Source organism: Perna viridis, chromosome 10, assembly GCF_037379345.1.
Source record: "Perna viridis isolate PV_CMFRI_1.1 ecotype Kerala chromosome 10, ASM3737934v1, whole genome shotgun sequence".
NCBI lineage: Eukaryota > Metazoa > Mollusca > Bivalvia > Mytilida > Mytilidae > Perna > Perna viridis.
The window spans coordinates 7,809,790-7,820,588 of NC_142454.1; the positions used below are offsets into that span (position 1 = coordinate 7,809,790).

Here is a 10,799-nt window from a genome sequence, read left to right on the forward strand (position 1 = left end):
TTTTCACCTACACAAACGTTCAGTCCTAGTGGATTAATAGGCTCATCAAACCAAGTGCTTTATGGACCACCAGTTCGATTCCATCTTGCAACACGTTCTCACCAAATATGACACCAAAAAAGGCTTCTTACGTCCCCTTTTCAACAACCACCTGCAACCGCACCGGTTTGTCCGAGTCCTCATGTAGTATGACCTGGCCTGGAGAAATATTATAATGATATAAGCAATAAACTAAACTCGATTTACTTGTAATATAGTACAAGGACTTTACATAGTTAGATACACAGTACAATGATTTCAAAAATGAACTCGTGAAGTTACGTAGTGAAATGCAACATGTACCAAATCGAGAAGAAGGGGACGAAAACAGATGTCAATTTCTTAAAAGTCGCCCCGTATGGGTCCAAGTGTCAAAAGAATAGGCACACGACAGCGCTGAGCTTGTCGTAAAAGGCGACTAATACTGCCCAGAATCCTGGTCTGGGGCTAGGGCGCTCTGCCCACATAACAACTGGGTTGTGTGCCCCAGTTGACGGAATGGGGTACCCCTGAAATGTTACATACCGGTGTCGTCAGGTCATAATACGGAAAACTTGACCGCAAACCATAGTGGTGCAACGTGTTGGGAAAGATGCCACGTTCCTCCCATGTCAAAGAACCCTGCTGTAATAATCTACAGGAGTAGGAACCTTTGTGATCCGCCGCAGGATGCTAAATTGTCCGATCCTTCCCACCTCTCCCTATTTCCAGTGGCAATCGAAACTCGTCTACCCTATTGTGCTTGTGTCCTATCCCATTTTTCATTTCATCATCATTGCATGTTCATCGCCTGGATATAGCTGAAATATAGCTGCTCAGGCGTAAAACCCCAACAATCAATCTTGAAAGTCAGATACAGGGATTAGAAAGACAAAATGCCAATATACAAGAACAAAATTGAGAACTACAAGGAGAGCTTCTTAAAATGCAAACTCGTAAAATGAAAGAAAATTTACTATTTACCGACATTCAAGAGACCCTGATGAACGACAAGTAGAAAAAATATCGTGCATGTTTAGTTTCAAACACCTTTTATGCGGTCCTATATATTGTTGTATATATTTAATATGTTAAAATTACTGAAAAGGATATACAAAAAAAAATCTTTCAGAAATTATGATTTCCGACTAAGTTCTCGTTTTTTATCATTTCAAAAACTTTTGGAAAATATACAAGCTCTTTTGTGTATTAGATTGGTGATCAATTTAATTATTTAATTACTTAAATAAGTCGTATACATCCGTTGGGTAGTTAATCGAAGTATACAGGATTTGACTGGCGTGCTTGAGCACCTGTGTAGAACACTTAGCTCGGTGACAATATCCACGAAGTAGCTTACACGTCTGTGTAATGTGGATCATATAAATCTTTATTACATGCATAAATCAGAAACAAAAAAATCGTGCAAATATCTAGAGGTTAATTATAACTTACGTGTAAGACTTAAAGTTCAGATATACCAAGACAATATGTTACAAATTATTAGCCCCGTGCAGGTCCGGGTGATAAAAGAATAGGCCTGCAGCAGCGCTAAGCTTGTCGTATAAGGCGACTAAATAGTGCTCAGAATCCTAGCCGGGGGCTAGGCGCTCTGCCCACAGAGCAACTGGGATGTGTGCCCCAAGTGGTGGAATGGGGTACCCCTGGCGTGTTACATGCTGGGGTTGTCAGGCTATAATACGGAAAACCTGACAGCAAACCATAGTGGTGCACCGTGTTGGGAAAGATGCCACGTTCCTCGCACGTTAAAGAACCCTGCTGTGGTATTCGATAGGAGTAGGAACCTTTGCGCTCCGCCACAGGAAGATAAATTGCCCGACGTTACCCATCCCCCCTTTTTCCAGTGGCAATCAAAATGTGTCGACCCTATTATCCTTGTGACCCATTCTTTTTTTTTTCATTTCATGTTCATTTTATCATCCATTTCATGTTCATTGTCTGAATATAGCTGAAATATTGCTGCTCGGACGTTAAACCCCAACAAACAAACAAACTGTTACAAATTAAGAGTATGCAAAATTACCTAAATACCTAAATACGAAATTCTTTCACAACTGGATGTAATGCTTTGAAAAAAGAAAGTGTGGTAAAGCACGAGTCCAGAAAAGGTAAGACAGTCTGGTTTTCTAAATGTTGTCAGTCGGAAATTACGTCGTTATTAGTTGTAGTCAATTCAAAGAATTCGGAAATTATATTCAATGTTTTCATGTTCAAGTTGAGTACCTTATTTTTTTTCTGAATAATTATCTTTTTGTAAACGGAAATTGATAAGAGCAAATGTTTCTTTTTATTTTATAAGGTGAAAACAGTCACATCTTTGCTCTGACCGTTACAAAGGAAACCAAGAACATGGACACCGCAAAGAAAGCAGCATTATCCAAAAGCAAGAATGCTATCATTGGTGCCATGACCAACACTTTGTTTGCAGCCAGACATGACTTGGCAAATGCCATAGTTCCACAACTACATCAACCCTGTATTACTCAGGTATTTTCTTAATATGATTAAAATTAGGGGTTTTTTGTAGTTATTAAAAGGTCTAGCTTGTATTATGATATAATGTTGATGGTAGTATACCCTAGATACATATACAATGAAGATTAATTGCACCGTGTGTTATTAGTAAGCCGATTGTACAACTTGGGTAACATATCAAGCCAAAATAAAATGTTGAAATTATTTTTTTATTTAACAGGAAATAAAAAGATATGAAATACATGTATTTTTTTTAAATAATTATTGTCGATATCCATTAGGAATGTAATTGTTTTATAGGGTGCTGCTCAACTGAAAGATATGCAAGTAGACAACCATACATCATATTCACATCACAACAGTACCAAGGAGTTTCAACAGTCAATGGTAGAAGTAGTGGTAGATAAGTTGGTAAGTCAGGTTAAGGACTCAGGTGTGTTCAGTGTCATGTTAGATGAGAGTACAGATGTCTTTGTACATCAGAATCTAGTGGTCCATATCAGGTATTTGGCTAGTCTAGCTGGTAGGGTACAGCCCATTACTAGTTTTCTTGGTATTAGGCAATTGTCCACTGCAAATGCAGAATCCATATTCTCAGTGCTTCTTGATATGTTCAAGTCTTATGATTTACCCCTTGATAAGTTTGTAGGTGTGTCCACAGATGGTGCTTCAGTCATGGTAGGTTGTAAGAGTGGCGTTACTAGGTTAAAGGAGGTCACTACTGGTTTGTTGGCAACCCATTGTATTGCTCACAGGCTGTCTCTTGGTACAGGTAATGCTGCAGACAAGATTAGGTACTTGGTAGTTTCAGGATGTCCTGAACAGTATGTACAAGTATTTTGCTTACTCACCTCGTCACATGTCTAGACTGGAAGGTATCCAATCAGTTCTTAAGTCTTCCAAAACTCGTCTGCAGCAAGTCTTCCACACCAGGTGGTAAAGTTTTGAAGGTAGTATGCAGGCAGTAGTTGACAATTATCCAGCCCTGGTCAGTGCATTTTTGGAGGACAACTCTGCCAAGGCTCTTGCCATGCATAAGCCTATCACTACTTACAAGTTTCTGTACACAGCACACTACCTGGCCAATTTTCTTAAGCATTTGGCTACTCTGTGTAAAGCACATCAGAGGTTTAATATTGACTTTACTGAGGTGAACCCCCTCCTCCTTTCTACTGTTGAGATTTTAGAAGGTCTAAAGTCTAGTTCTGGTCGTAATGTTTCTAGGTTTCTTGCCCAAGTCCCTGATACACCAGTATTTGATTCAGTTGGTATGTGCACATTTGAGTATAAGGGTCCAACTATCAAGGACAGTGCCCAACAGAGGTCAGAGGCATCTTCAGCTTGTTCTCAGTTTGTTAGTTATGTCATTGACAATCTCAGGTCTAGGTTCACTGAGGAGGGGGGTGGCTCAGTGTTAAGAGCCCTTACCCAGTTGTTTAACCCTTCTCTTTATACCCAGTCTAGTTGTGCTATTCTTTCAGAGGTTTCCACTGTATTGTCAGAGTATCTATCTTCTTGTGGCTTAGGTTCTGAGTCTGAGGTGGTTGCTGAGTTAGTCAGTTTTCAGGCATTTGCTAAGGTTCAGGTCAGTAGGAGTCTCAATGTGTACTCAGGTGTTAAGGACTTGGTTCAGTTGGCATTCAGGTCAAAGTCAACCTAACTTGCTGTTGCCATTGCTGCTGAAAGACTCCTTGTTTCACCTGTCAGCACAGTAGACTCTGGGAGAGGTTTCTCTAAGGTGAATATCATAAACACAGACCTTAGAAATAAACTTTCTATAACATCTCTTCAGAACCTAATTAGACTCAGCTTACACAGAGAAGACTTAAACTTTGATGCAGCATTTAGCAAGTGGGCATCAGCAAAGAGTCGAATTATTCTCAAGTGAAAAGAACATTAATATATGTGTTAAAACTCATGTGTATATATGTTGCATAGTATTTATTATAATCATTTCATATTATGATGCTGATATATGTTATAATGTTCTTCCTAAATGTTATACTATGTTGTTATGAAATATTTTGTTTGTTGGAGGTTAACGTCCGAGCAGCAATATTTCAGCAATATTCAGACGATGAACATGAAATAGGTGATAAAATGAACATGAAATGAAAAAAAAAGGATAGGACACAAGGATAATAGGGTCGACAAATTTTGATTGCCACTGTAAAAAGGGGGATGGGTAAGGTCGGGCAATTTAGCCTCCTGTGGCGGAGCGCAAAGGTTCCTACTCCTATTGATTACCACAGCAGGGTTCTTTAACGTGCGAGGAACGTGGCATCTTTCCCAACATGGTGGTTTGCGGTCAGGTTTTCCGTATTATAGCCTGACAACCCCAGCATGTAACACGCCAGGGGTACCCCATTCCACCACCTGGGGCACACATCCCAGTTGCTCTGTGGGCAGAGCGCCCTGGCCCCCGGCTAGGGTTCTGAGCACTATTTAGTCGCCTTTTACGACAAGCTTAGCGCTGCTGCAGGCCTATTCTTTTAACACCCGGACCTGCACGGGGCTGTTATGAAATAAAATAGATTTATTTTATTCTAATAAATTATATAATTGAAAACTTGTTTTTATTAACACTTCACATACATGAAAAATAGGTATCATACAACCAAAGAAACATATTCTAGGATGTACATATTGATAATAGTAACTCGAACATCCACTTAAAGACAGGACAGGTTTTTTTCTGACACTTAAGTTGGCTCCGTTCTCTGAAAATTGGCGACAAAGACTGGCAGTTGGCGACAGAATTGTTGGAGCCAGAACAGCCCCAGTAATTGCATTTATAAATTCACGGATATGAATATAATAAGACATAATAACATTCATATGTTTCTTTTTTCGTTTCCATCATCGTATCGTCATTTTTAACTTAAATTTTATCAATCGGCCTGCAGCAGCGCTAAGCTTGTCGTAAAAGGCGACTAAATAGTGCTCAGAAACCTAGCCGGGGGCTAGGCGCTCTGCCCACAGAGCAACTGGGATGTGTGCCCCAGGTGGTGGAATGGGGTACCCCTGGCATGTTACATGCTAGGGTTGTCAGGCTATAATACGGAAAACCTGACCGCAAACCATAGTGGTGCACCGTGTTGGGAAAGATGCCACGTTCCTTGCACGTTAAAGAACCCTGCTGTGGTATTCAATAGGAGTAGGAACCTTTGCGCTCCGCCACAGGCACAGGAGGCTAAATTGCCCGACCTTACCCATCCCCCTTTTTCTAGTGGCAATCAAAATTTGTCGACCCTGTTGTCCTTGTGACCCATCCTTTTTTTTATCATTTCATGTTCATTTTATCATCCATTTCATGTTCATTGTCTGAATATAGCTGAAATATTGCTGCTCGGACGTTAAACCCCAACAAACAAACATAAATTTTATCAAAAATCGTTCTTTTTGTCGGTGTAGAATATATTATAGCACAAATAAATGACGGTCGCAATTAAAAGTCATGGTAGGTTGCTTCTATATTTGTAGTGCGGTTATTAGATATATCGCCTTTTAGCGTTAAGGGAAAACGGTAGTATTTATTTTCCCATAGCCGACAATACTTACCTTTTAAAGTTTTTCAGTAATTTCTTATTTAAACTAGAACTCAAAAAATTATTTTTTGTTGTAGTACTTCATTCAGAGATCGAAAAATCACCAGGGAATAGAGGTTAATCATCTTTTTTTTAATCACCATCGAAAGTTTGAAGGTACCGGAAGTTTTGCATTTTTTTGGTTCCGCACTCACCTGTAATATGCAGTCCTTTTAAAATTTCATAAATTATGCATTATATCATTACAAACTTTGTCAATACACCACTCTGTCCTTTCAAAGTTCTACTTCCTTTCACCTGAATAGGGTACACGATTGGTCAACCTAATGCAGGAAAATAAATACTACTATTTTTCCTTTAAAATTACGTGACACCTCAAGATCGAAGAAATACATTTTAAAATGCATAATTTGTCAAAACTCGGCACTTTTTACAGAAAATAATAAGTTTCCTTGAAAACTAATGTAAGCTCTGTGCATACTCAAATTATGAAAGAAAAAAAATCGCGAACTTACACTTTCAGTATTTACAATTTATATCCAGAAAACATTGTTTGAAAAAACATTTCTTAATATTGAAGTGCAGAATTAACGTAAAAATTGTTATCTTATTCAATCTGTTAGATGAAGACTAAATCGAAAACCGAAATACATTTTCCTAAATCGATGTACCTATTGCAGATTGTTTGCTGTTCATAAGTAAAATAAACATATATATGCATATTTAACTTTATCGCATTGATGCCTGATACCCTAAACATTTAACAGATCTGCTATTTAATTTGTCCATACTTGTCACGGTCAAACAAGAGCAAATTCATAGAAAACGATTTATCACATTTCCTACGTGATGGCGTAATTAATAACTTTAACTCGTTGGTCACATAGGATTCGTGCATCATTATCAGTTTGTCATGTGGCAACGTAACATAAAGTGTTGAAAAGGTAAAGGTTTGAAAAGAACTAATTACCGAAAAACTGCGGATTTTAGTTTTTCAAGAAAATCTCTAAAATTTGTCAGTATCTACATTTGACTAATGCCACTACAAAACACTCATTAATTATTGCAGATGTTTGCTCTGCTTGATTTTTATTAATAAATGCCATTTTGACTAATACTTTTCTACTCTATAAACATATTTTTGCAAGCTCAATGTTGCAGAACGCGATAATTTATAGATTTTTTTTTACGACTATCACTGATGTTGGATGTATTGTCGCTTGCCAGCCAAAACAAATGTTTTGGGCTTTGTTTGCTGGTACAACTACACAATTTAGATATATAGTAGATAATGTCTTGGCTACATGCGGATCATTGAAAACTAATTTGGCATTGACATTCATTAACCTGCTTAGAACTCTCATACGTTTCAAGATGCAAGACATCACAGCTTTCAACAACTCTGATAGCGATTCGAGATCTTCTTGTTTTTCTATTTTCTGGCAACGATCTCCACAGCATCCACAAACATTTGTAATTTATAATACCAGTTTACATGCAACCAAGGTTTAAAAAGTGATGGTGCTATGTTCTCCAGTAAAAATATGCATAATATTATGTATACGTCTGGTGATGTAATGATCAGTTTGGATGCCCATATTTAAAACAACACAATCAATTTAACACTATTCTCACTCATTGTAAAATGAAAGTAAGGAATAATCAGATTGAAACCAGTAAAATGTGATGATAATTTATTCAAAAACGTTATCATCAAAGTAGAAATTAAATTCATACAAAATATCAAATAACAATCACAATGCAATTTTAATCAAATGCCTCTGATTAATATTCGCACCCGTATGACAAATCTAGCCTTGGTTACAAATATATATGGAAGCGATTAGTGCGACTAATCTGATTTTCACTAAACTGTTTTTGATGGAATTCCGTTGTTTTCAATAAACTGGGAAATTAAGTCCAATTCTTTATTAAATTTAAAATTTCCAATGTATGTCTTTATATACTTTCCGAAATTTCTCTTGAAGCCTAAAATTTTGATATTATTCCATAATAGCATTACCTAATATATATTCACATAATCTGTTTTACAGAAACTCTTCCATCAAAGTTGGTGGATGTATAAAATGTGTTTTACAATCCGTCTTAGTCAATAACAAAGTTCCATTATACGATCATGGTAACCTAAAATCTGTTATAAAAGTCAAAATTAAAAGTTCTAAGATTGTATTTCCCATTTGCGAATGTATTGTTAAATCAGATTTGTGAGGTGCGAAGAGCGAATGACTGGATTAAAGGACCGATATTCTGATCCTGATATCTCCAGCTTTAAAGGGGAGGTGGTATAATTATAAATACAAGTACGATTTTTAACAACATGACTTGTCTGTCTAAGGTATGGTTTTAGTATTGCAATAATAATTAATCAGATAAACACACACAAAAATTTAATACTTGGGAAAAAAGTAGACATGAATTAGAATACTTTTTCAGAATTTCAATACTTCTTTTCATAAAATTAAATATACGATAATATATATGATTTACTGATGAAACTGATAGATGTTTGTTTTAAAACGGAAAAACACACCTGACTTAAGCTCTCACTAATCACTTCAATATTTTCATTAAATGTTAACACAGTAATTTTCAAAGTTTCAATGTGAATTTCCAGGACAAATGACAGCTTAATGTTGCATACCAGTACGAAGCTTGGAAAATAAGACTTCATTAATCATTAAACTAATGGTGCGTTCATTGTAGGAATTTTTTACAACATTTATTTGAATAAATAACACTGAAAATCCACATTTTAACCTTTTCTGCTAACTGACAGCATGGAGGCAATTGACTCATACATGTAAACAATAGTCATACACTTTTTAAGTAAATAACAAATATAGTTTTAAAGAACACATTCTTAGCTTTATTTTGACTACTTTTGATCAGCATACACTTACATAGCATTAAACAAGTGTTGTTTTTTGTTACTACAAAGAGGTGGTAGACTCAGATTCTGGTTGTTCTGATTCAAAGTCAATCTATATCTTTAAGAGTAATCAAGGGAACCAAGGTTATAGCGGTAATCAAAAGAATGTAATCCAGGGACAAAGTAACAAAAGCAAATGAGCAACTCGGACTCCACTAAAAACTGGTAGCATGGACCAGGTGCACCGGCAGGGCAAGCGTCTTAAGGTGTCATTTCATTTTATTACTGTTATCCAGGTTAAGCTTGCTAAGTAAATTGTCTTCTGCATATCTCATATGCTGAAGACATGGAGCTTTAAACATTACACATTGTTTTCTATTCAAATAATCAATGTCTCCTATAATTGGATGTGCCCCGTGCATGTCCGGGTGTTAAAAGAATAGGCCTGCAGCAGCGCTAAGCTTGTCGTATAAGGCGACTAAATAGTGCTCAGAAACCTAGCCAGGGGCTAGGCGCTCTGCCCACAGAGCAACTGGGATGTGTGCCCCAGGTGGTTGAATGGGGTACCCCTGGCGTGTTACATGCTGGAGTTGTCAGGCTATAATACGGAAAACCTGACCGCAAACCATAGTGGTGCACCGTGTTGGGAAAGATGCCACGTTCCTCGCACGTTAAAGAACCCCGCTGTGGTATTCGATAGGAGTAGGAACCTTTGCGCTCCGCCACAGGAGGCTAAATTGCCCGACCTTACCCATCCCCCCTTTTTCCAGTGGCAATCAAAATTTGTCGACCCTGTTATCCTTGTGACCCATCCTTTTTTTTTCATTTCATGTTCATTTTATCATCCATTTCATGTTCATTGTCTGAATATAGCTGAAATATTGCTGCTCGGACGTTAAACCCCAACAAACAAACAAACAATATAATTGGATGTTCCGTTATACATTTCTAATGGCCAATTGACCACAACAAAGTTTATTGGCTTAGCAACATAGATTCTCTATTTAAACTTGTATCATTATTTGTTAAAGGACTCCGGTTGGAACTTCCATCGTGAGCAGACGTGTTTTTGTAATCTACTTGTACCTTATATTTCTGCTTATACTTTAGAAAATAAAACAATTTGGAATTTTGCTGATATTACATATGACAGCCGACTGAACGCAGTGGACTAGAATTCCCTGTTCTCGATAGTCTCTCAAAAGCCCAATTTTGCATTTATTGGCATCAAGCCCCAGAGCTTCTCGGCGAAAGGAGTCGCTATCATTAACGACACAGTCTCGTCATAATTCGTTCAAGTTTGTTACAAATCGTAATAGTGGGGTGGTAATTTGACCTGGAAGTGATAAGTGAGTCGTTATTCAATATACCTATGTAAATAAAAAAAAAACTTAAAAATGATTATGCAACTGAAAACTATAAATGTCACGATATACTTTCTTTTTTTTTCGCGGTTGAAAAAACTTAACATTGAAAATGGTTTTTCACCGTACGAACCGTTTAAAAAATAAAAGTGAAAATTCAAATATAAAAATGGAAATGTATTAATAGACTCTTGTTTTGTCCGTTCTTTTATCATTATTTATATATTTTCTTCATTTTTTATCAGCGGAAATGGCTTTTATTTTGAATGAATTTCCAATATGTGTTTGAATTATTTCATGTCATATCAGGAAAATAAATAGAATATCCCTGAAATTAAATGAGCTCTTACCGTTTTTACATCTTAGCCTTAGCCATCAACAGATTTCAATTAACCTTAAAAATGTTTGTTTGTTTGTTGGTGTTTAACGTCCGAGCAGCAATATTTCAGCTATATTCAGACGATGAACATGAAATTGATGACA

At 36.9% G+C, this 10,799-nt stretch overlaps 1 pseudogene; it reads left to right on the forward strand.

Moving 5' to 3' along the window:
- The first annotated feature begins 2,348 nt into the window (after nt 1-2,348).
- On the forward strand, nt 2,349-4,402 carry LOC148604359 (zinc finger protein 862-like; annotated as a pseudogene).
- The last annotated feature ends 6,397 nt before the right edge of the window (nt 4,403-10,799 follow it).